This window comes from Schistocerca serialis, chromosome 1, assembly GCF_023864345.2.
Source record: "Schistocerca serialis cubense isolate TAMUIC-IGC-003099 chromosome 1, iqSchSeri2.2, whole genome shotgun sequence".
In the NCBI taxonomy this organism is placed as follows: Eukaryota; Metazoa; Arthropoda; class Insecta; order Orthoptera; family Acrididae; genus Schistocerca; species Schistocerca serialis.
Genome location: NC_064638.1, coordinates 815,056,922 through 815,082,847, shown reverse-complemented (window position 1 = coordinate 815,082,847; position 25,926 = coordinate 815,056,922).

The window sequence follows — 25,926 nt, the reverse complement described above, 5'->3', positions numbered from 1 at the left end:
TAAGATCGTGGCCGGCCGGTGTGGCCGTGCGGTTCTAGGCGCTTCAGTCTGGAACCGCGTAACCGCTACGGTCGCAGGTTCGAATCCTGCCTCGGGCATGGATGTGTGTGATGTCGTTAGGTTAGTTAGGTTTAAGTAGTTCTAAGTTCAAGGGGACTGATGACCACAGATGTTAAGTCCCATAGTGCTCAGAGCCATTTGAACCATTTTTTTGATAAGATCGTGCGATGCCTTATATAGGAAGGAGGAGATTCTACCAGCACGTGTCGGAATTAGGGGCCTATCGCAACTGCAGAGTATTGTTCCGCGGTATTATTCCTTGCGAAGGTGGAGACCTCGTGTGTATGAATCGATTGGTTCTGGAGGGCCATCCTCGACAACACGCAGGATCTCAACGGCATCACGCGATTAGCACCCGAGAGGAATATTGTTCGCTCAGCCATCCATTTACATCTAGCCACGTCATGTACCTGGAGTCTGGAAACTGCCTTGTAAGCAGTAGAACAAGTATCCAGAGGTAGAGTGTGACGACATCTGTAGAACCTTGAACTGTCAGTATTGGGACCATTACCGCAGCTTCCTCAGACGAGACGGTAGAGTGAGTCTCGTCCTCAGTGGTGTAAGCACCGAAACATTGGACACACAAATGAGTCCCGGTTCTCTGCATGGCATCACGATAGATGTATGCGTGTTTGGAGACTCCGAGGAGAGTGAACTAACGATGACAGATTGGATTCGTTACCGTCATGCGAGCCGAGCGCCTAGTGTGATAGTTTAGGGTGCCAGTGGGGCCACAACACGATTCCTTCTGCAAAGCATAGCTGGTGATTTAGCAGGCGTTATATTTCCAAAGTGGCAGCTGTGCCCTGTCTTGGAGGTCTCCATTACGTTATCTTTCAACAAGAAAATGTAAGAATGCACCGTTGCCCTTGCTATCCTTACCTAGCTCTTTACAGAGGATGTTCGGATATTGCCCTGGCCAGCTCGTTCTCCACACCTCACCGAGGTCAAGGGCTCTCTAGAGACTGACTCGTCCCCATTACTATCCATGAATTCTGAAATGGAGTGGAAGCAGCAAGGAATGACGTACTTTTATCTGTCGTTCAATGTATGTTCAACTTGACGCTCAACCAGGTTTGAGTTCTAGTTGCTGCAAGAGATGGCAGCTCCGATTACTAAATATTACACCACACATACCCCCAAACTACAAATATCTACTAATGTAATCATGTATCCCTCCTATTAAACCGTAAAATATTGTTATTTGCTAGTGTTGTGCCGGACGAAAAAACACTCGTCAGTATTGCGGTGGGTTCTTAGATTTACTTCTGGAGAAAGTTGAGTGGATGATGTAACACACACAAAAAAAGTTAAACCATTTTATTATTACGTGAACAAGATGAAAAATTCTGAAACAGTCCGTATGCACATGACAGTCAATGTATATTTGTTACTGCCACTGAAAACTAGAATACAGTGATACAGTACAGATTATAGTCTCTCCGCTCAATGTGCAGTTGACTATAAAATTGGTACGTAGTTCTGTCTAACACAACTTCCACACCTTTTCCTGCTTTCCCTAAGTCCCACGTTTCAGCCTTGTTGACAACGTGTAGTGTCTGTGCCGTACTGGAACCTTGCGTCAGCTCTTACTAACTGAAATCAGAACTCATCTGACTAGGCTACGGTTTTCCAGTCGTCTACGGTCCAACTGATGCCGTCACGAGCCCAGGAGAGGCGCTGCAGGCGTCTAGCTGTTTGCATTGGCACTCACATCGGATGCCCTTCACGCCAAATTTTCTGCGCTGTCCTGTCGTGCGTCTCACATTGATTTCTGCTGTTATTTCATGCAACGTTGCTTGTCTGTTAACACTGACAACTCTACGCAAACGCTGCTGCTCCTGGTCATTAAGTAAAGGCCGTCGGCTTCTGCACTGTCCGTGGTGAGACGTAATGCTGGAAATGTGGAATTCTCGGCACACACTTGACACTGTGGATCTCGGAATATTGAATTCCCTAACGATTTTCGATTCGGGATGTCCTGCATGTGTAGCTTCAACTACCATTCCCCGTTCAAAGTCTATTAATTCCCGTCGTGCGGCCATAATCACAACGAAAGCCTTTCAACGTGAGTCATCCGAGTATAAATGACAGGTCCGCCAATCCACTACCCTTTTTTACCTTGTATACTCGTGCACGATGCTAAGGCCATCTGTATACGCGCATATCGCTATCCCGTGATTTATCACATCATTGTATAATGTCACTATATGGTATTACACCCATTTATCTCATATATTCAGATGTTTAAATGAAAACCTCTAAAAATGCAGCATTCCTTCGGTCGTGCAGCTTGAGACTGTTGCAGTGCTGTGGTGGTTCCCAGCGAGCCTCGCCGTGTGAGCGCAGCCAGCAGCAGCAGCAGCAGTAGCGAGTGTTTACCAGGCTCCACAAAAACCGCCCGACATGTGACCCCTGACGTCAGGCGCGTGGGACGCCGCCCCGATGCCACTGCCGGGGCGCCGACTCGAGGAAAGGCCGCGCACTGTTCGGCTTTTCCTCCACGCTAAGGAGGCCTGCAGCGCTGTGCGCGTCGTGCCAGACATAGCCTACATTTCTAGCATGGATTAGAATGCCTCCGACAAGATTTCAGGGATTTTTTGGGTATAATTTCTGACTATTTTGGTATACAGGACTCGTGGTCTCCAGAGGCTTGGTGCGGTACCGAGTGCAATCTATCTATCGCTTGCTCATTGTCCCGCGGTTACGCAGGATCGGCCATGGTTAACCGGATTTGGCATGTTAATTTTAAGCGGTGGCCGGATTCCCTTACTGCCGCCACCCCGTCCCCCAAGGACGGAATTAGTGTACCCCAGCTGTCTGCGTCTAGTGTAAATCGTGAAATAGTGTGAATGTGTTGCAGATGTCTGTGAGTCGTGAAACTGAGGCGGGACGTGGAGACCAGCCCGGTATTCACCTGGTAGGATGTGGAAAATCGCATAAAAACCACATCCATGCTGGCCGGCACACCGGGGCGGATTCGATTCGGGGCCGGCGCGCCTACCCGAGTCTAGGAAGCAAGGAAGCAGCGCGTTAGCGCTATCAGCTATCCTGGCGGGTTTGGTGCGGTACCGAGTGATAATGTATTATGATTTATTCTGTTTCTAATCCAGTTAGCGTGTATTCTGAGGAAATACCTTCACACCAGTAAAAAAATCTTGTCAGGTGTAATCTATAAAACGCACACCACAAAACACATAGTAATGTAGCAACCGTCAAATGCGAAAGTACTGTGACACGGTTCTCGTCGCAGCGGTAACAACTCAGCATAGTGTTGTTGTACTATTCGTCCACTGCTCACACACCGGTGCATATTGGCCAATTCTCCGTCAGAAAACCTAGCCATAATGCTGTGTGTCGCTGTTATCGTACAGCTAGTATCACTGGAAAAACAAACCAGACACTGATCGGAGCGTTACGGAGTTCAAGCTCGAGGGCGAGGAATAAAGGGGCCTTACTGTAATCGAGAGAAAATAACGTGAATGAATTAACAAATTTGTTTCCAAACAAGAGACGTAGCGCATACTACCGATAGTTGCACTTTCATGTACACTGTTAAGCCATAACATTATGACCACCTGCTTAATAGCTTGTTTGTCCGTCTTTGGAACGAAACACCTTATTGATTCTGCGTATCAGGCATCCGTACGTGGAGCGTTGCACTTTTCGAGCCACTGTTCACCACTATGACGGAGTTTGTGGAGACGAGCATCGAACTAGTGTAGCAAGAATTTGATTCACCCGAAGGGGCGACACGTTTCCGTTGTCGTAATCGACAATGTCGTTGTGTCAACATATGAACACGTAGGGATGGTCTGCTACGGAGTTCCATGTTCAAGAATGTACGATGAACGGTGTGTTCCGAAGCAATTGTGCGTGCACCAGCATTGTGTTCTTTCGGTAGAGATGCCACAGATCACCATCTATTCTAGTTTACAGAGAAGACAAGCCTCAGAACCCCACGTTTTATGAACAGTGGTGGACGTTCCACCATTTAGTGCCTAGACATGTAGCTTCACTGTCCTTCTTCCTCCTTCCGCAGAGGCACACGACAGTAGCACGTGAACATACGACCCGATTCCACATTTTCGCGATACTCGTTCACAAGTTGTTCGTAATAATAATATACACTTTGTCAAAGTCGCTTATCTCAATGAATTTCCCCATTTGCAGCCCATATCCTCGCTAGGGTGATCCGCTGTCCGTTTCTGCTTCGCTTACATACTTTTGTTACCGCATCACGTGCGCGCAACGCCACCAAGCGGCAACCACGTCGCGGTGGTCAGAGATCATAATGTTTTGGCTTATCAGTGTATATATTTTATGAGCTATACAGATACAAAGATAAGTGGTGTTAAGAAATAAAACTAATTGCAGTTACTCTGTAAACAGTCACTGGACTCATCTAAGGACTTAGAAAATATCGCTGCAAAATTTCCGAAATTTTGTTGGTGCAATTCTGGTTCACTCACTGTACGTGGATGAACGTAAGTGATTGACAGAAGATTGTTTTCATGTCAGTTATCACAGCAATACACAATAAGAGAACTAGCTTTGTCATCTCTTAATTCTGCTTTTTTTTTCATTTCTCTCATATCACTCTGGTACCTCAAGTGTCGTTTTGTGCAGCTGCCAGTCAGTTACAGATGACGCTTATTATTGCTGACATAAGAGTCATGGTCTGCTTTCGTCGTTTCTGTTGTTCTTCGCTGATGTGTGTTTATTTTACTCGACAGGATGTCTAAAACTGTACAGAAAAGTTATATAGGTGTTACCCTTCTATGATTCTTCTTCCACAGCAAAGAAATTTAAAGGTGTCGTTATTCTGTTAATATTTCACTTGAAACCTCACGTCGATTGGCATTGGTGTTCAACGCTTCTGTTCGTTGATATTTTAATATTCATCTTTTGGACCACGTCCCTTCAACCTGCGAAGAATTATTTTGGCCTCCGCCTTGTTTACTTCGACCCGATCACTTCTGTCTCGACTGCATTATTGAAGATCTTGTACGTGGAAACAAAATCCTTTGTGTACGACTCCAGAACAAAAGTATTTCGTCAAATCTCTTTTCGATTCCGGGTGCCCGACAATGGAAGGCACTTCTACAAAATCTCTAAGCACCTACATAACTTTAGAGCTTCAGAAAGCAGGTAATCAACCAGTATCTATCACAATAGCAATCTCTCCCTGGTCCATGTCCGTACGAAGACTCCACCCCCGTCTCTCCCAGGAGGCACCGCCTTACCGTGGCACTGTCCGTGCGGGTGGGAGAGTTTGTTGTGCCCCGAAGAAGCTGAGAGCTATAACGGGGGTAGCGTAGCTACTGGGTGTAGGTCTAACCCAGACGGACAGCTCTCAGCAGAGGAGCCAGACAAAGTTTGCCTCCCAGCGACCCATTTTATATCCAACATATCCTGTTCCCTACCCTTTCCTTAATTACCATTACTTTTACTCACCTAACAACCTTAACAGCCACTGCCTTGTGAAAGAAGGCTGAGGGGAAAAAACCCTGAAAGAAAATCTGGAGTCCATAACCACCACTGCCTTGCGGATGAAGGTTGAGGGGGAAAAACCCTGAAATAAAATTTGAAGTCCTTAACCGCCACTGCCTTGTGGATGAAGGCTAAGGGAGAAAGCCCTGAAAGGAAATCTGGAGTGGGGCTCCAAAGGCGGCTGCAAGGCGTACTACGTCATCTACCGGCAGCTCATGAATCGAAGTGATAGCAGACGCATTGGCTTGCCTTTCCTCCGGACACTATTATTTGGATCGAGAGGGAGACTGACATGTCTTTACATTCATCGCTCAGGCACGTAGCTTCCTGGAGAGGATACGTCAGCGACGTCCAAGGGCATCGACATAACACGGGAAGAAGCAGTTGTAAGCTCTGTCTGACTGACGTAAGGCTCGACCGCCAAGGGCTACTTCCGGCGGTGGGAGAGGTCATTGGATCTCATTGGACAGCGACCGTCCGCTTCAAGGTGGGCAGCTCCCAGACAACGTAGTGCTGTCCCGCCACTACCCTCCTGCTTCATAGAGTGTGGTTGATGTAGCACATCTGCTATGAATAAAAAGGAAATGATAAAGAAATCACTGTTTCGTGTTTCCACCTGAAATGTTAAGACCATGTGTCCAAGGTACACTAACGACACCCAAGAGGTTTATTTCATTTTTAAGACTGCACTGATTGACAGATAGCTCCAGCGCTTGAATCTGGACATTACATTGTGCCCCTGCACCAGACACGGATTCCAGACACGAGCTCTATCAGACAGGCAAGCTACACATTCTTCTGGCAAGGGAAGTTTAAGGACGAGCCAAGACTTCACGGCGTCACATTCGCAGTTAAAAGCACGCTCCTGGAATATTGTGCCACCACCTGATGGAACAGAGCGTATTATTACTTTACAAATGTGCTCTTCAAGTGGCACTATCAACATCTTGAATGTGTACACTCGTACTTTATCATCTAACATGGAAGAGAAGGATCTGTTTTATAATCTACTGCCGGCCGAAGTGGCCGTGCGGTTAAAGGCGCTGCAGTCTGGAACCGCAGGACCGCTACGGTCGCAGGTTCGAATCCTGCCTCGGGCATGGATGTTTGTGATGTCCTTAGGTTAGTTAGGTTTAACTAGTTCTAAGTTCTAGGAGACTAATAACCTCAGCAGTTGAGTCCCATAGTGCTCAGAGCCATTTGAACCATTTTTTATAATCTACTCAGCGACAGAATAAACAAATACCAGGCTCCGAGCCACTATATATTCTAGGGGGTTTAGTGCTCGAGTTGGATCATATAATGACATGTGGCCGACTTTTCCGGGTCATCATGGAGTGGGAAAAATGAATAAAAATGGCCGCTTCAGTCTGGAACCGCGCGACCGCTATGGTCGCAAGTTCGACTACTGCCTTGGGCATGGATGTGTGTGATGTCCTTAGGTTAGTTAGGTTTAAGTAGCTCTAAGTGCTAGGGGACTGATGACCTCAGATGTTAAGTCCCATAGTGCTCAGAGCCATTTGAACCAATAAAAATTGTCAGAGGCTGCTGGAAGCCTGCGGCTTTTACGGACTACGCATTAGAAACACATATTTTCAACTTAAGAATTCATGCAAGGTGTCCTGAAGACACCCTCGCTCTCATCACTGGCATCAACTTCATTTTGTCACAGCCAGGCGAAGAGATCTCAAAAATGGCACGAAACTGTCTTAGTGTTGATTGCAGCACGGCATGCACAATGAGTCTCACCCACGAGAAATATCACATCGCCAAATCGAGACGTCACCCCCGGGACGACACATATCATGTTCATGACTCACAAGGGAAAAGGAATTTTCCAGTAATTTTGAAATTGCTTTACCAGGAAATGTGCAAGCAGAAAGGAAAACTGGTAATAAATGGGCTTTCTGGCATCCTCTACAAATCGGAAGTATTGGCTTATGGAACAAAACAAAATAGAAACAAGGACTGGTACGAGCAAAATTTGGAAGAGATGGAGTCAATCATTGAGGCTACATCGAAAGCCTTGCTTGCTTACAAAAGAAACCCAAATGGAGAATTTTGGGGTGACGTGTGAGAAGCGAAGATCAGCGCACAGCGAAGATCCAGGAAATGTTCAAATAACTACAGGCTAAATTTATGAGCAGGTATAAAGATTCTGGGTACACTAAGGCAACGTATGATAGCATTAAGAAAGTAACTGGCCCAGCTGCCAGGAAAACAGCTCCTCTGAATTCCACGACAGGTGAAGTCATTATTGATGAAGGCAAGTAAATGGAATTCTGAGTTAAATACTACCTCGAGTTGTATGCAGCAGAGTGAAGTCAGCAGGTATTTATTCGATGCCATCAAACAAATACCATTTATGAAAGAACTAGATGCGATGCATACTATGGAAGAATTAAGTATAGCAATAGACTCTCTAACTAATCGAAAGGCTCCACGTGAAAATGGAAACCCTCAAAAGGTTATTAAGTATAACAAGACTGTCCTCCTGAAACATCTACATCTATACTCATTTCTCAGAGTCAGCTGAGAAGAAAGTTACGTCCCATTGAAGAATTCAAAGATTGTTACACTGTATAAACAGAAATTGTACAGAAGTGACTGCAACAGTTACCGACGCATTTCATTGCTACGTGTATCCGGGAAAGCAATGCAAGAGGCGCCCTAGCTTCCAGAGTCTATCCAGAACCCCAGTGCGGCTTGAGACATGGCGATAAACAGTGAATATGATCATCTCTCCACGACAGCTGCAAGAGAAGTGCCAGGAGCACCAGAGGTCACTTTACATTGCTCTTATGGCCCTTGATAAAGCATTTCATTTAGGAACAGAAATTGGCTCTTCAACTTGCTGCAGGAGATCGGATGCCTACCTGAACTACTACAAAAAACTGTCTCTTTCCATGAGAAAACGCAAACAACAATCTGCTTTAACGGTAAAACATAGTAGTAATGTAAAGCAAGGGTGTGTGTTAGCTTCTACTGTGTTTGAGATCTTCTTTTCCCTCCTTTGAGATTTCCCTTTAAGGACTGTGAGGAGGGAATGTATTTACATAGTAGGTAGGATGGAAATCTTTCCGACAGTGCCTGCCTCAGGGCCAAGACCAAACAAAAATTACAGTTATTATTCGTGAATTATTACAGGCAGACGATTCAGCTCTGGTAGCAAACACAGAAGGTGAGCTTAGTATCTAATTAAAAAATTATCACATGAATGTGAAATACAAAGATTATGGCGCAGGGCACCACCAACCTTCCATTCTTCAGCATTGACGGCAACTCTCTCGATGTAGTTTATGATTTTACCTGCTTGGGATCTAGAATATGTAGCAACTTGTCTGTGTACACTAAGATTACTAATGGAATCGCATAAGCGTCATGTGTCACGGCTAGATTGAGAAACAGTGTATGGAACAACGGACTGCTCACAACAGAAACTGAATTACAATTATACAAAGCTTGTGTAATCAGCAACCTATTCTATAGGTCTGAGAATGAACAGCTTACTATGCACGAATCTGGACTCAACTGCTGTCATCTCCACTGTCTCCGCAGGATCCTTTAGTTTTCTTGGAGAGATGTAGTAACCAACAGTGAAGTCTTACAGCTCGCAAGCACAACCAGCGTTCAATCACTCCTGAGACACCGACGTCTAAGGTGGCTGGGACATGTGAGGCTCGTGGATCGTGAGCGGATACCGAAAAAACTACTGTACAGAGAACTTTAGGGGAATGTGGAGCCAATGAGAAGACCGCGCCTTTGCTTCAAGGATGACCGCAAGAGAGACCTGACCAGGAATCTTCCAAGTCGAAGTAAAGCTGATGGCCATATCAAGTGGCGACTAACCGTCCGAAATGAGAGCAAGTTTGCGGAGGACCAACTCACACAATGAAATCAGGAAGAGGACAAGACGGAAAGGGAGAGCGGCTTCTGTTCGAAGTACCTCAGGTTTCATGCGCCCAAACTGCAGCAAGGACTGCCACTTTCGAGCGGGAGTTTTTAGCCACAGCAGACGATACAGACTGAACCAAGTATGTTAACAATCGTCCTTTGAGGATGGACGGATGTCATGTTCCTGCATATATCACAGTTCCTACCAAAACGCTTTCACACACGTTCTCCTCTATACTTTGCATTATTAGCGCTCCTGAAAGAAAGGATATTACGGTTAAATTGCTTATTCACAGTCTTGGAGAAGCTCAGGGAATTATTTTAACCTTCCACAAAAAATAAAAATTACAGAAACTCCGCTCAGAGTCAAAAATCAATTCTGGGAAGTGGTTGGAGTCATTGTAATATTCCTAAAGTCTTAATTGCGAGGCAAACTCAAGGATAGTGGTGCCGCTCTGTTTCGAAGAACATAAATCTATTACTACTGTTCTGCTGTCACATCCAATGAACGGAGGGTTTATTAAATTTGTGTAACTTTCTCCAAGGAAAATGATCAAAGAACGATATTTTTATTGGACGGCGTAGTAAATGAAGGAGGGAGAGCGCTGGCGGCTGCAAACAGTGTGCTCCGTAATGAGAGAAGGCGCTTTAAAGTTCATAGGTTCAAGGTCGGTACGGCGCTTCATCGGTACTGAATATCGACGTACCGACAAGCTGCTGTCTAAGCCTCTCTTCGCGTCGTGCGAATTTCCTACCTGAAATGATTTGTTCGGAAATACACCGTACTTTCCGACATGAGTTAAGCGCATGGCGACCTAGCTTTTTGTACGTATGTGATCATGGCCAACAACAACTGCTGGTCACTTTCATAAAAGAAAAATAGAAAAACAGAAATGGAACGTGACGCGTTCAGCAGTCATCGTCTTTTTGTTGTTAGTAATTGGATAAACGAAAGAAACAAACACCAGACAATGCGTCTTCTTACAGAGAGTCACAGATACACCAACATCTAATTGTTCGCGAAATAAAATGCTTTCTGTATTTTTTTTATTCCGATTTTGGCCGTCTAGGGACCGCGTTAAACAACTATTTTTCAATGTACATTTCTCCTATTGCGCTCCTCCTCTTTTCTCTTCTGCCAATATGTCTTCATCCTCTCTCTGTGCTGCTCCCTTCGGTCTTCTGTCCACACTGTTCCTCCAGTTCTTCTCTTCTTCACTTCAAATCCTTCAAAATGTTGAATTTTGTCTCTCATTAAGTCTCTGTAGGTTATATCATCTTCTCCTATACCCATCTCCTCTAAGTCTGCTTTGACTTCTTTGAACCAGGTAATTTGGGTTCTGGGGTTCTTGTCAAAAAAACATGAATATTTTCTTTGTCAGCCTTTCATCATTCATTCTTTTCAAATGGACGTAAAAGCTTACTCTTCTCTTCCTGATAGTATCTCCCACTTTCTCAATTTTGTCATACACTTCTCTATTACTTCTAAGCTTCCAAGTCCCATTCTCAAACCTCGGCCCAAGTACTCTTCTAATGATTTTTCGCTCCTTTTTTGCTATAGCTTCCATTTCCTTGTTAGTGTTCATTGCTAAACATTCAGATGCATACAGACACTCTGGCTTAATCACAGTGTTGTAGTGCCTTATTTTTGCGTTAATTGATACTGACTTCTTGTTGTACACATTCTTTGTTAGCTGGAGCCATTTCCATTTTTCTTGTTCTTGTTTTATTTCCTTCTTTATCTGAAGCATCGGGCTGGATGATTTCCCCTAAATATTTGAAATTAGAAACCTTCTTTATCTGGCCATACTTTGTAATCATATTGTTCGGTGCCTCTTTTAAATTCGTTAGGTACTCTGTCTTTTCAAAGGAGATTTTCAGTCCTGCTTTTTCTGCTGTTTCATTCAGAATATTGATCTGTTTGACTACTTCTTCCAAACTTCCTGGCAGGATCGCTAAGTCATCAGCAAAAGCGAGGCAATCTACTTCTAATCCATCCTTTATTCTTCCTAATCTGATTTTTTGTATTCCTTCTTCAGTCGTTTTCTTCCTCCACTCTCTAATAACTTTTTCTAACACACAGTTGAATAGGGTAGGTGACAACCCATCTCCTTGTCTTAATCCTGTTCTGATTTTGAATGGTCTGGATACCTCACCACGGAACTTTACTTTTGCATAGGTATCCGTAAGTGTTTCTTTGACGATTGCGACTGTTTTCTTGTCTGCTCCAAACTCACTAAGGATGTTAACCAAGGTTGTTCTGTCAACGGAGTCGTACGCCTTCTTGAAGTCAACAAACGTGATAAAGATGTCTTTTCCTCTTAATCGTCTATATTTAATAATTAACTTCAAGTTTAAAATTTGCTCCACACAAGATCTTCCCTCCCTAAAGCCTGCTTGGTATTCACCAATTTCTTGATCAAGTTGTTTCTCCAATCTGTTTTGTAGGGCCTTAGATAGAATTTTATACGTTACCGGAAGTAAAGATATCCGTCTGTAGTTATTTGCATCGGTTTTATCCCCTTTCTTGAAGATGGGGTGGATTAATGCAGTTTTCCATTCTTCCGGTATACGTTCCGTTCTCCAAATCTCATTGATTATTCCCAGTAGTTTTTCTTGAGTTGTATTATCCACACTTTTCCACATTTCTGCAATTATCATGTCTTCCCCTGGTGCTTTATTTTTCTTAAGGTTTTTAATGATTTCTATGAGGCATGGGGGTTCAGAATTATTGTTTGCTGTGTTTGTGGTGTTGGCTGGTAATTTTTCAATAGGTTCCTGACAGTTGAGGAGTTGTTCAAAATATTTTGCTAATATTTCACAATTTTCTTCATTATTCATTGCCAGTTTTCCACTGGTATCTTTAAAACACAGATTTGGTGCTACATATTTTTGTAGTTTCTGTCTGAATGTGCTGTAAAAGGATCTGTTATTGTTTCTCTTAAAATCTTTATCCATTTGTGTAAGTTGGTTCTTTTCAAATAGTCTTTTTACTGATCTAATGAGTTTTGCTGTAGAAGATCTTTGCTGTTTGAACTCCAGGTAGTCCTTATCACTTTTGGTTGAGTGCCACTTCTTCCATGCCTTCATCGTTTGTTCTATTGCTTCCTCACATATCTTATCCCACCATTCGTGTTTCTTTCTCTTTTTCATTTTTGCGACTTCTTGAGCAGATCTTATCATTCCTTCTTTTATATCTTCCCATTTATCCGAACATATAACTATGTTTTGACAGAATTCTTCTCTTTTCTCTTTCAAGATGTTTGCGTCTATCTTTTGAGTTTTCCTCTTTTGTATTTGTTTCTTTCTTTGTGGTATGAAATTTACTTTGATTGTCGATAAGTAGTGGTCAGTTACAATGTTTGCCCCTTTCCGAACTCTCACATTCATTATTTCTTTTTGATTATAGTGTGTGATGGCTATGTGATCTATCTGGAACTCTCCAATACTTTTGTTTGGTGATTTCCATGTTTTCTGTTTCTTAGGAGGTTTTTTGAAATTTGTAGACATTAATTTTAAGGTATGACCCTTGCATAGTTCTATTAATCTTTCTCCATTTCTGTTTGTCCTTTTGTGAGCCGGGTAGTTTCCTACTGTTTTTTTGTATTTTTTTTCTTGGCCTATTTGTGCATTGAAGTCCCCAAACAGTATTTTCACATTTGATGTTGGGATTTTAGAAAGTTCGTGGTCTAGAGATTCCCAATATGTATCTACTTTCTGAGGGTTTTTCTTATTGTCATTGTTGATGGGTGCGTGGCAATTAATAAGTGTATAGGTTTTATTTAGGGCGCGGAATGTGAGAAAAGACAAGCGTTCATTAGGTGACTGGAAGTCGGTTATTGAGTTTACCCAGTTAGATTTCACGATGAAGCCTGTTCCAAGATGGGGAAGGCCTCTTCCACATGGGTTCCAGCCTTTCTTTCCTTTAAATATCCTGTATCCTTCATAATCCATTAAATCTTCATCTGTAAATCTGGTTTCCTGCAGCGCACATATTTGGATTTTATATACCTTCAAGACTTTGGTGAGCTGCTTCAGTTTTCCCGGCTTCAAGAGCGAGTTAATATTTAGGGTTCCAAAGAAATGTACGTTGCTTTTCTTCAGTTTAGAGGATTTTGAATTTCTTGAACGACATGGTGCTTCAGGCTCTCCAGAATCCTTAGGCCTGATTGCGCTGCTGTTAGCGGCGGAGGATTGGTTACCTCCTGGAGTAGTTCTATCTAGAGAAATTGACATCATGCATAGTTGTTTGAAATTCAGAGGGGAGATGGCTTTTTGGGCCATTCCGAGGTTAAAACTGGGATTGTAAGTTCCAGAGTGTGTGTTCAGCCGCTCCTAACACGGAGAACAGACGCTGTTTGTAGCCGCTCCTCTAGGAGTTCAGACGCTACATTTCGTTAGTTTTTGGTCCGCCCTGGGTATTTGATTTCCCCAGTACCACCTATATCTAGGAGGCATTCCCCTATCCGCCACCTGGGGAGGCGCCCGATGGGGGTACTAACAACCCCACACGGGCTTTTTGTATTTTATTATATCTTATGAAATGTTGCTTAGCAATACAATGAATGATTTGCTTGACTGTAATGTGACAAGAAACGAAATAGTGTGAAATTCCCACGACCGTTATTCACAATTATGTGCACTAATATGGTAGTTGAATTGTCGCTGGAAAATGTCTCACCGCGCTCCGATAGATGGTCCGCTAACATTGCAATAAAAACTTTTATTGTCTCCGCAGAGGGCGATATAGCAATACAGCAACAAGATGCATAGAGGTTTATGTTTGCTACGGCTGATCGTGAAATACGGGAGTTAAAGAAGTATTTTCACGGAAATTTCACTGCAGGGTCTAGTGGTGTCCCGAGTTCGAGTCTCGGTCCGGCACACAGTTTTAATCGGCCAGGAAGTTTCATAAATTGTCGGCGCGGTAGCTCAGCGTGTTCGGTCGGATGGTTGCTAGCCCTCTGTAATAAAAAAACTGAGTAAAGGAATCAACAATGAACTTCAACGGATGTCTTGTGACGTCCATCCAGACCAAACGCCACGAACAATACCGAATACAAAAAAACGTGGCTAGAATACCTCGCTCTCGGCCGGCTGGCCCAGGTTCGATATTCGCTACTGGAGCAACATTTTTCCCAATGTCGACAATGTTGTCAGTGTTACTCGCCCACGTTTCCTGAGCACTTAAAAAAAAATGAAATGATTGTGTGACATTGTTGGCCGGGAGGTGACATCGGGGGAAGTTCGGCCATCGGGTGCACGTCTTATTTCAGTCGTCACCACCTTGGGCGACTTGCGTGCCAGTGATAAGGAAGAAATGTTGATTAGGACAACACAACACACGATTCACGAGTGGAGATAAATCTCCATAACCGCAGGGAATCGAGCCCAGGCACGTTGCATGATAGACAAGCAAGTTACCACTCAGTCAGAGCAGGCGTACAGCATGTTTAAGATGTACCTGCACAGAGAATGCCCCTGAGAGCGTCGTGGCCACCTGCTAGTAGGCATCCCGTAGTGGAGAGATGTCAAGTGGTTGGGTACTTGCAGGCGCCTGCGACTTCTGTCAAGCGTTTCCTCTTTACAGATATACACTCCTGGAAATTGAAATAAGAACACCGTGAATTCATTGTCCCAGGAAGGGGAAACTTTATTGACACATTCCTGGGGTCAGATACATCACATGATCACACTGACAGAACCACAGGCACATAGACACAGGCAACAGAGCATGCACAATGGCGGCACTACTACAGTGTATATCCACCTTTCGCAGCAATGCAGGCTGCTATTCTCCCATGGAGACGATCGTAGAGATGCTGGATGTAGTCCTGTGGAACGGCTTGCCATGCCATTTCCACCTGGCGCCTCAGTTGGACCAGCGTTCGTGCTGGACGTGCAGACCGCGTGAGACGACGCTTCATCCAGTCCCAAACATGCTCAATGGGGGACAGATCCGGAGATCTTGCTGGCCAGGGTAGTTGACTTACACCTTCTAGAGCACGTTGGGTGGCACGGGATACATGCGGAGGTGCATTGTCCTGTTGGAACAGCAAGTTCCCTTGCTCGTCTAGGAATGGTAGAACGATGGGTTCGATGACGGTTTGGATGTACCGTGCACTATTCAGTGTCCCCTCGACGATCACCAGTGGTGTACGGCCAGTGTAGGAGATCGCTCCCCACACCATGATGCCGGGAGTTGGCCCTGTGTGCCTCGGTCGTATGCAGTCCTGATTGTGGCGCTCACCTGCACGGCGCCAAACACGCATACGACCATCATTGGCACCAAGGCAGAAGCGATTCTCATCGCTGAAGACGACACGTCTCCATTCGTCCCTCCATTCACGCCTGTCGCGAAACCACTGGAGGCGGGCTGCACGATGTTGGGGCGTGAGCGGAAGACGGCCTAACGGTGTACGGGACCGTAGCCCAGCTTCATGGAGACGGTTGCGAATGGTCCTCGCCGATACCCCAGGAGCAACAGTGTCCCTAATTTGCTGGGAAGTGGCGGTGCGGTCCCCTACGGCACTGCGTAGGATCCTACGGTCTTGGCGTGCATCCGTGAGTCGCTGCGGTCCGGTTCCTGGTCGACGGGCACGTGCACCTTCCGCCGACCACTGGCGACAACATCGATGTACTGTGGAGACCTCACGCCCCACGTGTTGAGCAATTCGGCGGTACGTCCACCCGGCCTCCCGCATGCCCACTATACGCCCTCGCTCAAAGTCCGTCAACTGCACATACGGTTCACGTCCACGCTGTCGCGGCATGCTACCAGTGTTAAAGACTGCGATGGAGCTCCGTATGCCACGGCAAACTGGCTGACACTGACGGCGGCGGTGCACAAATGCTGCGCAGCTAGCGCCATTCGACGGCCAACACCGCGGTTCCTGGTGTGTCCGCTGTGCCGTGCGTGTGATCATTGCTTGTACAGCCCTCTCGCAGTGTCCGGAGCAAGTATGGTGGGTCTGACACACCGGTGTCAATGTGTTCTTTTTTCCATTTCCAGGAGTGTATTTTTATAGTGCTCAAGAAATGTAAGCGAGTGGCGCTGAGAGTGTTCCGAAACAGGAGGCTCTTTGCCGTTTTATTCATACATGAGTCAGTATCACACCCTCTGTGGTCACGTCGCAGGAGGATGATAAACATGGGGGCTTAAAACATAAATAAATAAATAAAAATAAAAAATCGCATGAGCACCCTTTGCTGCTTCTGTCTACGTGCAAATTTCGTCGAATGGTTTTGAACGGTCCCTCGTGGTTCCACACTGTACACGAGAGCAGGAGTTGCGGTACGATCATGTTCGGTGGGGTTGCTGACCTTATATGTCTTCAGAGAAGGACTGAAACATCCGTGGGCTGTCAGCACGTCAAATATGGTCAGTAACGTCATCTTGTTGCCCATCGCGCTGTGAACTATCGTTTTCTACAGCCGATTATGTGGAAATCGCCGTCTCAAGGGAGGAAGGGGTGGTTACGTTGATGTCCTTTATGCCAACCCCTGAGGCCTTTTCGTGTCGATTCTGACCGTCGGTGTATCTGAAATGTTTTTCCTCAGCCACACATAAGAGAACCGCATGATTTTAATGCTGGGCGCCGCCGTTCTAACCTCCCTAGCGCAGGCGCGAAAAGAAGGGGTGAAATGAAGTTCAGGGGGAGCGACGACCTTCATATGGAATGAGACATCCACAGTGGGGTTGGAAAAAAATTATGCTGAAATTTGGTGCCAGTGTGACATCATTAAGCCTCCTCACACCTCAAGTCAACTTCTGAGCTCTGGCCTTTTTTCGCATGTGTCGACTTCTTGTGTTTAAGTGTCGCCCAGTCTGAATGTGACGTCGCAGGGAATCACGGTTTTGCATAATTACGTAGGAATGTTACAGATGCATTTCAGCCAGTTTGAAATTTATACTCATGCTAGGAAATAATTACTGTATTTCGAAAAAATGATCCTTTAATTCCAGTGCGCAGTGTATATTGTGTTGACACGCAACTTACGACGACGCCTCCCCATAGGCATCCTCCAATGTTTTTTGTGTAATAATTTTAATCATTACTTTGTTCGTTATATGGACCGTGCGTACACCATACTTAGCCGGCAACCTTTAGTACTGCGCATTAGATTACGTATAATCCTTCGTCGATTTTGTCACACTGCTAATATTGTCAATGAGGAGCAGCACAGTGACGCTGCGATGAGCTGTTCACGCAGCGACGGCAGCCGCATTACAGCACTTTTGTCTGTGTACCCAGTCGTGTACGAGAAAACGAGTCCTAGTAATCTAAGTGTTCGGAGGACTCGAAACAGGGAACGAAGGCCCGAGGTTCGAGTCCCGGGCTCACACGCAGTTTTAATTTGCCAGGAAGTTCCAAATCTGTACACAATCCGCTGAAGAGTGAGAATTCAATCTGGGAATGGAATGGCCTTGGCTGTGGCTCAGCCATTTTTCCGTAATATAATTTGTTCCGGGAGCGCTGGTCCTGCAAGGTGTGCACGAGAAGTTTGTAAAGTAGCATAGAAGTACTGGCTGAAGTAAAGATGTGAGGACGGATCGTAAGTCGTTCTTGGACAGCTTAGCAGTCAGAGCACGTGCATGCGACAGACCAAAGCCCCAGGCTGGAGTCGCAGTCACGGAGTTTAAGTCCGCCAGGATGTTTCCAATCAGCTCACACTCCGTTGCACAGTGGACAGTCACTCTGGTGACGACATCTATGCCTGTGGGACGGAGTCTGATAGATGATATTCTAGTTGTCCGCCTTCGAAATGAGTGGGGGAACTACCAAACTGTCGGTTCTGTGCGTGCTATCATGAGGAACTAGAGAGACGCCTACAGTGTCGCCCCAATGCTTGTTGCCTCTCTGGCGTACAGGAAAGTTAGCCTCTGCAGGGCGCGCCTCCATACGCAATTTACAGCGTGACAGAGAGTGATGAAACAGCTACGAAGCTGACGTTGCCCGTGTGTTCACCCACTGCTGGAGCGGAGCCCCTCGCGCCTGAGGTTTTCGTCTTGAGTCGCGGCTCGCCCTCACTTCCCGGCAGCAGCATCGCTCGTGCAGAACAGGGCTTCACCGGATGCCCTGCGGCCGCCCCAGCTTTCTGTCTCTTCCTGTCTGCAAGGAAGTAGCTGTTCACGGTCTGAAAACAACCAGACCGCTACAATGGCGATCACCGAAAGAATAAGCACCACTAAGAGTTTAGAGAGTTCTTCTTAGGGGGCAGCCGCAACTGAATACGTCGATTTTGTAAAATGAAGAAACCGCACATCACTTGCTTAACCCAGGTTAACTTAAGGAATCGTTACTTCAAAAAGAATCCTTTCTCCCATCCAGGAGCGTATCGTATTGAGTGCGTTAAAAGCTAGTGGTGTAAGAGCAGATACACTATGTGATCAAAAGTATCCGGACACCTGACGGAAAATGACTTACAACTTCGTGGCGCCCTCCGTCTGTAATGCTGGAATTCAATATGGTGTTGGCCCACCCTTAGCCTTGATGACAGCTTCCACTCTCACAGGTATACGTTGAATCAGGTACTGGTAGGTTTCTTGGGGAATGGCAGCCCATTCTTCACGGAGTGCTGCACGGAGGAGTGTATCAATGTCGGTCGGTGAGGCCTGGGTCGAAGTCGGCGTTCCAAAACAAAACAAAGGTGCTCTGTAGGATTCGGGTCAGGATTCTGTGCAGGTCCGTCCATTACAGGGATGTTGTTGTCATGTAACCATTCCGCCACAGGCCGTGCATTATGAACAGGTGCTCGATCGTGTTGAAAGATGCAATCGCCACCCCCGAATTGCTCTTCAACCGTGGGAAGCAAGAAGGTGCTTAAAACGTCAGTGTAGGCCTCTGCTGTGACAGTGCCACGCAAAACAACAAGGGGTGCAAGCCCCCTCCATGAAGGACACCACCACACCATAACACCACCGCCTCCGAACTTTACTGTTGGCACTACACGCGCTGGCAGATGACGTTCACCGGGCATTCGCCATACCCACACCCTGCCATCGGATCGCCATATTGTGTACCGTGATTCGTCACTCCACACAACGTTTTTCCACTGTTCAATAATCCAATGTTTACGCTCCTTACACCAACCGAGAGGTCGTTTGGCATTTACCGGCGTGATGTGTGACTTGTGAGCAGCCGCTCGACCATGATATCAAAGTTGTCTCACTTCCCGCCTGTCATAGTACTTACAGCATGTAACCTCCCCCTCACTTATCGACCTTAATGACAGTGAAAAATTAAACCGCGTGTACCTAATGGAAATCTGGGAAAAGCAATCGTCACCGAAGTTAATTTGTCGGTGGAGAGGGAGGAAAGGGTTACATCTAAATGAAAGGAAAAATGCAAATGAAACTGGTAGAAATTAATTTTGAAAAGGGGTAAAGTTAATAAAGAAAGTAAATGTGCGCCCGTTACGTTAACAATTAACTAGCGGTAATTAGATATTTGAGATTTGGGGGAAATTACGGTCGCCAGTCCTAAGGACAATTACTATAGTAACTGAAAAAGAAAGGTTATTACACATATAATTAGCACTGGAAGCGTGGCAATTGAAGGTTGTCACGTGTAGTGTGAAAACTGAAAGTTTGTCAGAAGTAATAAATTTCGCTACACCCTGACTTAATTTAGCGAAAGAATTAATAAAACCGGAAAATCGAAAGTTAATTTAGTGACTGAAGTTAATAGTGAGCTTTCTTTCTGAAGCACATGGAAATTCAGTAAAATACGGTTAGTCTTGGACTACCTCAACAATCATTTCAAGAGCTACTTGAATCTACGCAATTTAGAAATAAGAGATTTAACTTTGAACTTGAATTAAATGATTCTGAACAATTAACAATAGTAAAATTTAGTACGTACCAAGCTGAATGCAGTCACAGGTAAGCTAAAACACGGTAACAAAACTCGCACTCTTAATTTGTGCTTGTGTAATCTAAATATTGTAGCCAGCTATGAATACCTTACTGAACTTTGAAATTAAAGCAGTGAAATCGAATGATGCTGGCGTTTGAATTTCAACGACACTCGGGTTCATTTCGGAAAAGGAAGGGATCCTGCTTGGTAATGCAATTGGGACAATGAGCAACAAAGGTTCATACTACGTTGCTGTAATTTAGTTATGAAATTGGAACAGTTTGAAAAGCTGAGGTCTGCCATACAGTTCTAAAACTTTACGTGCTTCGAGTCTTCCTTGTTGGCTGATTGAAGGTTTGAAGCCGTCGATCGAGGAGGTGGCGACGGTCACTCATTATCGGCCGTCGCTGTTGCAGAAGCTGGATGTTGGCGCACCTTCTTCTCGACACGGTCACCAGGCGAAACGGTCTCTTGATGTGCGCCAGCTAATGCTTCCCGTCCGCGACACCGTGTCAGAAACTATCATAGCAAGTCGAGCGCAATTACATGCTGCCCAACCCCGAAAGCGCGGCAACCCGCGGGATCATCACACACCACACCTGCTCCACTGCACCACCCCAGCCAGACTCTCCTCTCTGCTCTGCCCGCGCTCCACGCGGCAGAGTTAACACTACCAAAGATCCTAAACACTTTGGTTCTCCACACGACCTATCGATGTAATCGTTCGATAGCATAGTTTTCCCTAGGCCAGACCCAGCGTATAAATACACATAATATTCACAAAACAAACCAACATAAACGCATATATATATATATATATATATATATATATATATATATATATATAAACAGTAAAACAATTACAATATGTAAAGATACAGAAATGTAATATCTTCAGGTAACAAAATAAGGAAAAAAATTTATAGTGCAGCAGATTGAAATAGGAGGATACGCATTTCCGGCGTTACAAGCACCGGGTTTCTTTGGAGTCAGAATCCCAGTAGATAGCTGCAGGGCGTAAGATTGTAGTTTCATCAAATATATTCGTGTGATAAATAAAACTGTTGTTGTTGTTGTTGTGGTCTTCAGTCCTGAGACTGATTTGATGCAGCTCTCCATGCTATTCTATCCTGTGCAAGCTTCTTCATCTCCCAGTACCTACTGCAGCCCACATCCTTCTGAATCTGCTTAGTGTATTCATCTCTTGGTCTCCCTCTACCATTTTTACCCTCCACGCTGCCCTCCAGTACTAAATTGGTGATCCCTTGATGCCTCAGAACATGTCCTACCAACCGGTCCCTTCTTCTGATCAAGTTGTGCCACAAACTCCTCTTCTCCCCAATTCTATTCAGTACCTCCTCATTAGTTATCTGATCCACCCATCTAATCTTCAGCATTCTTCTGTAGCACCACATTTCGAAAGCTTCTATTCTCTTCTTGTCTAAACTATTTGTTGTCCATGTTTCACTTCCATACATGTGTACACTCCATACAAATACTTTCAGAAACGACTTCGTGACACTTAAATCTATACTCGATGTTAACAAATTTCTCTTCTTAAGAAACGCTTTCCTTGCCATTGCCAGTCTACATTTAATATCCTCTCTACTTCGACCATCATCAGTTATTTTGCTCCCCATATAGCAAAACTCATTTACTACTTTAAGTGTCTCATTTCCTAATGTAATTCTCTCAGCATCTTCCGACTTAAATCGACTATATTCCATTATCCTCGTTTTGCTTTTGTTGAGGTTCATCTTATACCCTCCTTTCACGACCCTGTCCATTCCGTTCAACTGCTCTTCCAAGTCCTTTGCTGTCTCTGACAGAATTACAATGTCAACGGCGAACCTCAAAGCTTTTATTTATTCTCCATGGATTTTAATTCCTATGCCGAATTTTTCTTTTGTTTCCTTTACTGCTTGCTCAGTATAGAGATTGAATAACATCGGGGATAGGCTACAACCCTGTCTTACTCCCTTCCCAACCACTGCTTCCCTTTCATGCCCCTCGACTCATATAACTGACATCTGGTTTCTGTACAAATTGTAAGTAGCATTTCGCTCCCTGTATTTTACCCCTGCCACTTTTGGAATTTGAAAGAGAGTTTTCCAGTCAACATTGTCAAAAGCTTTCTCTAAGTCTACAAATGCTAGAAACGTAGGATTGTCTTTCCTTAATCTTTCTTCTAAGATAAGTGGTAAGGTCAGTATTGCCTCACGTGTTCCAACATTTCTACGGAATCCAAGCTGACCTTCCCCGAGGTCGGCTTCTACCAGTTTTTCCACTCGCCTGTAAAGAACTCGTGTTAGTATTTTGCAGCTGTGACTTATTAAACTGATAGTTCGGTAATTTTCACATCTGTCAACATCTGCTTTCTTTGGGATTGGAATTATTATATTCTTCTTGAAGTCTGAGGATATTTTGCCTGTCTCATACATTTTGCTCACCAGATGGTAGAGTTTGGCAGGACTAGCTCTCCCAAGCTGTCAGTAGTTCTAACGAAATGTTGTCTACTCCCGGGGCCTTGTTTCGACTCAGGTCTTTCAGTGCTCTGTCAAACTCCTAACGCAGTATCATATCTCCCATTTCATCTTCATCTACATCCTCTTCCATTTCCATAACATTGTCCTCAAGTACATCGCCCTTGTATAGACCCTCTATAAACTCCTTCCACCTTTCTGCTTTCCCTTTTCTTTGCTTAGAACTGGGTTTCCATCTGAGCTCTTGATATTCATGCAAGTGGTTTTCTTATCTCCAAAGGTCTCTTTAATTTTCCTGTAGGCAGTATCTATCCTACCCCTCGTGAGATAAGCCTCTACATCCTTACATTTGTCCTCTAGCCATCCCTGCTTAGCCATTTTGCACTTCCTGTCGACCTCATTTTTAAGACGTTTGTATTCCTTTTTGCCTGCTTCACTTACTGTATTTTTGTACTTTCTCCTTTCATCAATTAAATTCAGTATCTCTTCTGTTTCCCAAGGATTTCTACTAGCCCTCGTCTTTTTACCTACTTGATCCTCTGCTGCCTTCACTAATTCATTCCTCAAAGCTACCCATTCTTCTTCTACTGTATTTCTTTCCCCCATTCCTGTCAATTGTTCCCTTATGCTCCTCTTGAAACTCTGTACGACCTCTAGTTCTTTCAGTTTATCCAGGTCCCATCTCCAAAAATTGCCAACTTTTTGCAGTTTCTTCAGTTTTAATCTACAGTTCATAACCAATAGATTGTGGTCAGGGTCCACATCTGCCCCTGGAAATGTCTTACAATTTAAAATCTGGTTCCTAAATCCCTGTCTTACCATTATATAATCTGTCTGAAATCTTTTAGTATCTCCAGGGTTCTTCCATGTATACAACCTTCTTTCATGATTCTTGAACCAAGTGTTAGCAATGATTAAGTTATGCTCTGTGCAAAATTCTACCAGGTGGCTTCATCTTGCATTTCTTAGCCCCAATCCATATTCACCTACTATGTTTCCTTCTCTCCCTTTTCCTACTACCGAATTCCAGTCACCCATGACTATTAAATTTTCGTCTCCCTTCACTACCTGAATAATTTCTTTTATCGCATCATACATTTCATCAATTTCTTCATCATCTGCAGAGCTAGTTGGCATATAAACTTGTACTACTGTAGTAGGCGTGGGCTTCGTGTCTATCTTGGCCACAATAATGCGTTCACTATGCTGTTTGTAGTAGCTTACCCGCACTCCTATAATACTGAAATGTATAATTGATTCTCAGGCTGTGTTCAGTGAAACCTCGGTGTTTAATGGGCGCTTGTGCTCCTCTGAGATCTCTACTGAGACCGTCTGTCGTCAAAGAAAACATGAGCAATAGTGGCGGCCGGTGGTATCTGAAGTTGGGTGTTGCACCTAAGCTTCACTGTTGCATTTTTGGTTGAGACGTTTACAAGGGAGATGGTAATATCAGTTCCCGTAAGATCACCGGAGTTAAGCGCTGTCGGGCTTTCCTAGAACTTGGATGGGTCCGTCCGGGTCTACCGCGTGCTATTGGCAAGCAGGGTGCACTCAGTTCCTGTTGGACCAATTGAGGGGCCCTTGACTGAGAAGTAGCGTCTCCAGTCACGAAAACTGACAACGGCCGGGAGAACGGTGTGCTGGCCACATCCCCTTCCTAATTCGCATCGAGTGATGCCTGTCGGCCAAGGGTGACACGACGGTCAGTCGGTAGTGTTGCGCCTTCCGGGGTCTTTTCGGATGGAGTTACAAGGGAGAAAATCATTTGTCTCGGCTTCTGGCTTCCCGATTTTCGTTATAATGTAAACACCCCTAGAATTCATAATGTATGACGATCACAAAACTCAGTTTTAAATCTGATTTACAATTATGCTAGAAGTTACAGATATGACAAAAAACTGCCTGTGGCAAATAGCATGCTACCATCTATCGAATGTACAGAAAAACTATTATCGTTACGTAATGAGTTACATTCTTAGTAGAACTGAAATAAATTCCTCCTTTAAGAGACTTGATATTAGAGACAAATTACACATTAAAAGTACACATACGGTCAGTCTAACCTCATTTTTATTGAAAATTCGACCTCTTGTTTTTCACTGATGCAATCTTTCAGTCACCCTCTGATTGAATACTGCCGTCTCCGTCACAAGATTTCTTTCAATGGAAAGCATCGACACGGCGACAATCTTTCCTGGCTCATAGAATTACGTACGAATGATTTTATTATTTTCAAAGTTGAAAATCACCTTTCTGCTTCAGTCGATGTCATCGGAATTCTTTGGATTAGTTTCAACAGGTTAAAACCCCCGGGAACCTAGAACTATGTGACGAGCCAGTTGTCACTGTTCAGAACGTATCATAGCAACGCATGAAAACCACGATATCAAGAACCAAAACATTCAATCGCCTTGATGCACCACAGTGACTCCAACAATCGTAATAATCTAGCCACTCTCCCAAATGCGATAATGTTTGCATTAAATCTAAGCTCTACTTAACGATGAGAAAATAGGTTCTCCGAATTTATACTCTCAAAAGAAATTCGTGAATGGAACAGACTATTATTACTATGTTGTTGTTGTTGTTATTGTGGTCTGATGCAGCTCTCCATGCTGCTCTATCCTGTGCAAACTTCTTCATCTCCCAGTAAATACTGCAGCCTACATCCTTCTGAATCTGTTGTTAGTGTATTCATCTCTTGGTCTCCCTCTACCATTTTTACCCTCCACGCTGCCGTCCAATACTAAATTGGTGATCCCTTGATGCCTCAGAACATGTCCTACCAACCGATCCCTTCTTCTAGTCAAGGTGTGCCACAAATTTCTTTTCTCACTAATTCTGTTCAATACTTCCTCATTAGTTATGTGATCTGCCTATCTAATATTCAGCATTCTTCTGTAGCACCACATTTCGGAAGCTTCTATTCTCTTCTTGTCCAAACTATTTATCGTCCATGTTTCACTTCCATACATGGCTACACTCCATACAAATACTTTCAGAAACGACTTCCTGAGACTTAAATCTATACTCGATGTTAACAAGTTTCTCTTCTTAAGAAACGCTTTTCTTGCTATTGCCAGTCCACATTTTATACCATCTCTACTTCGACCATCATCAGTTATTTTGCTCCCCAA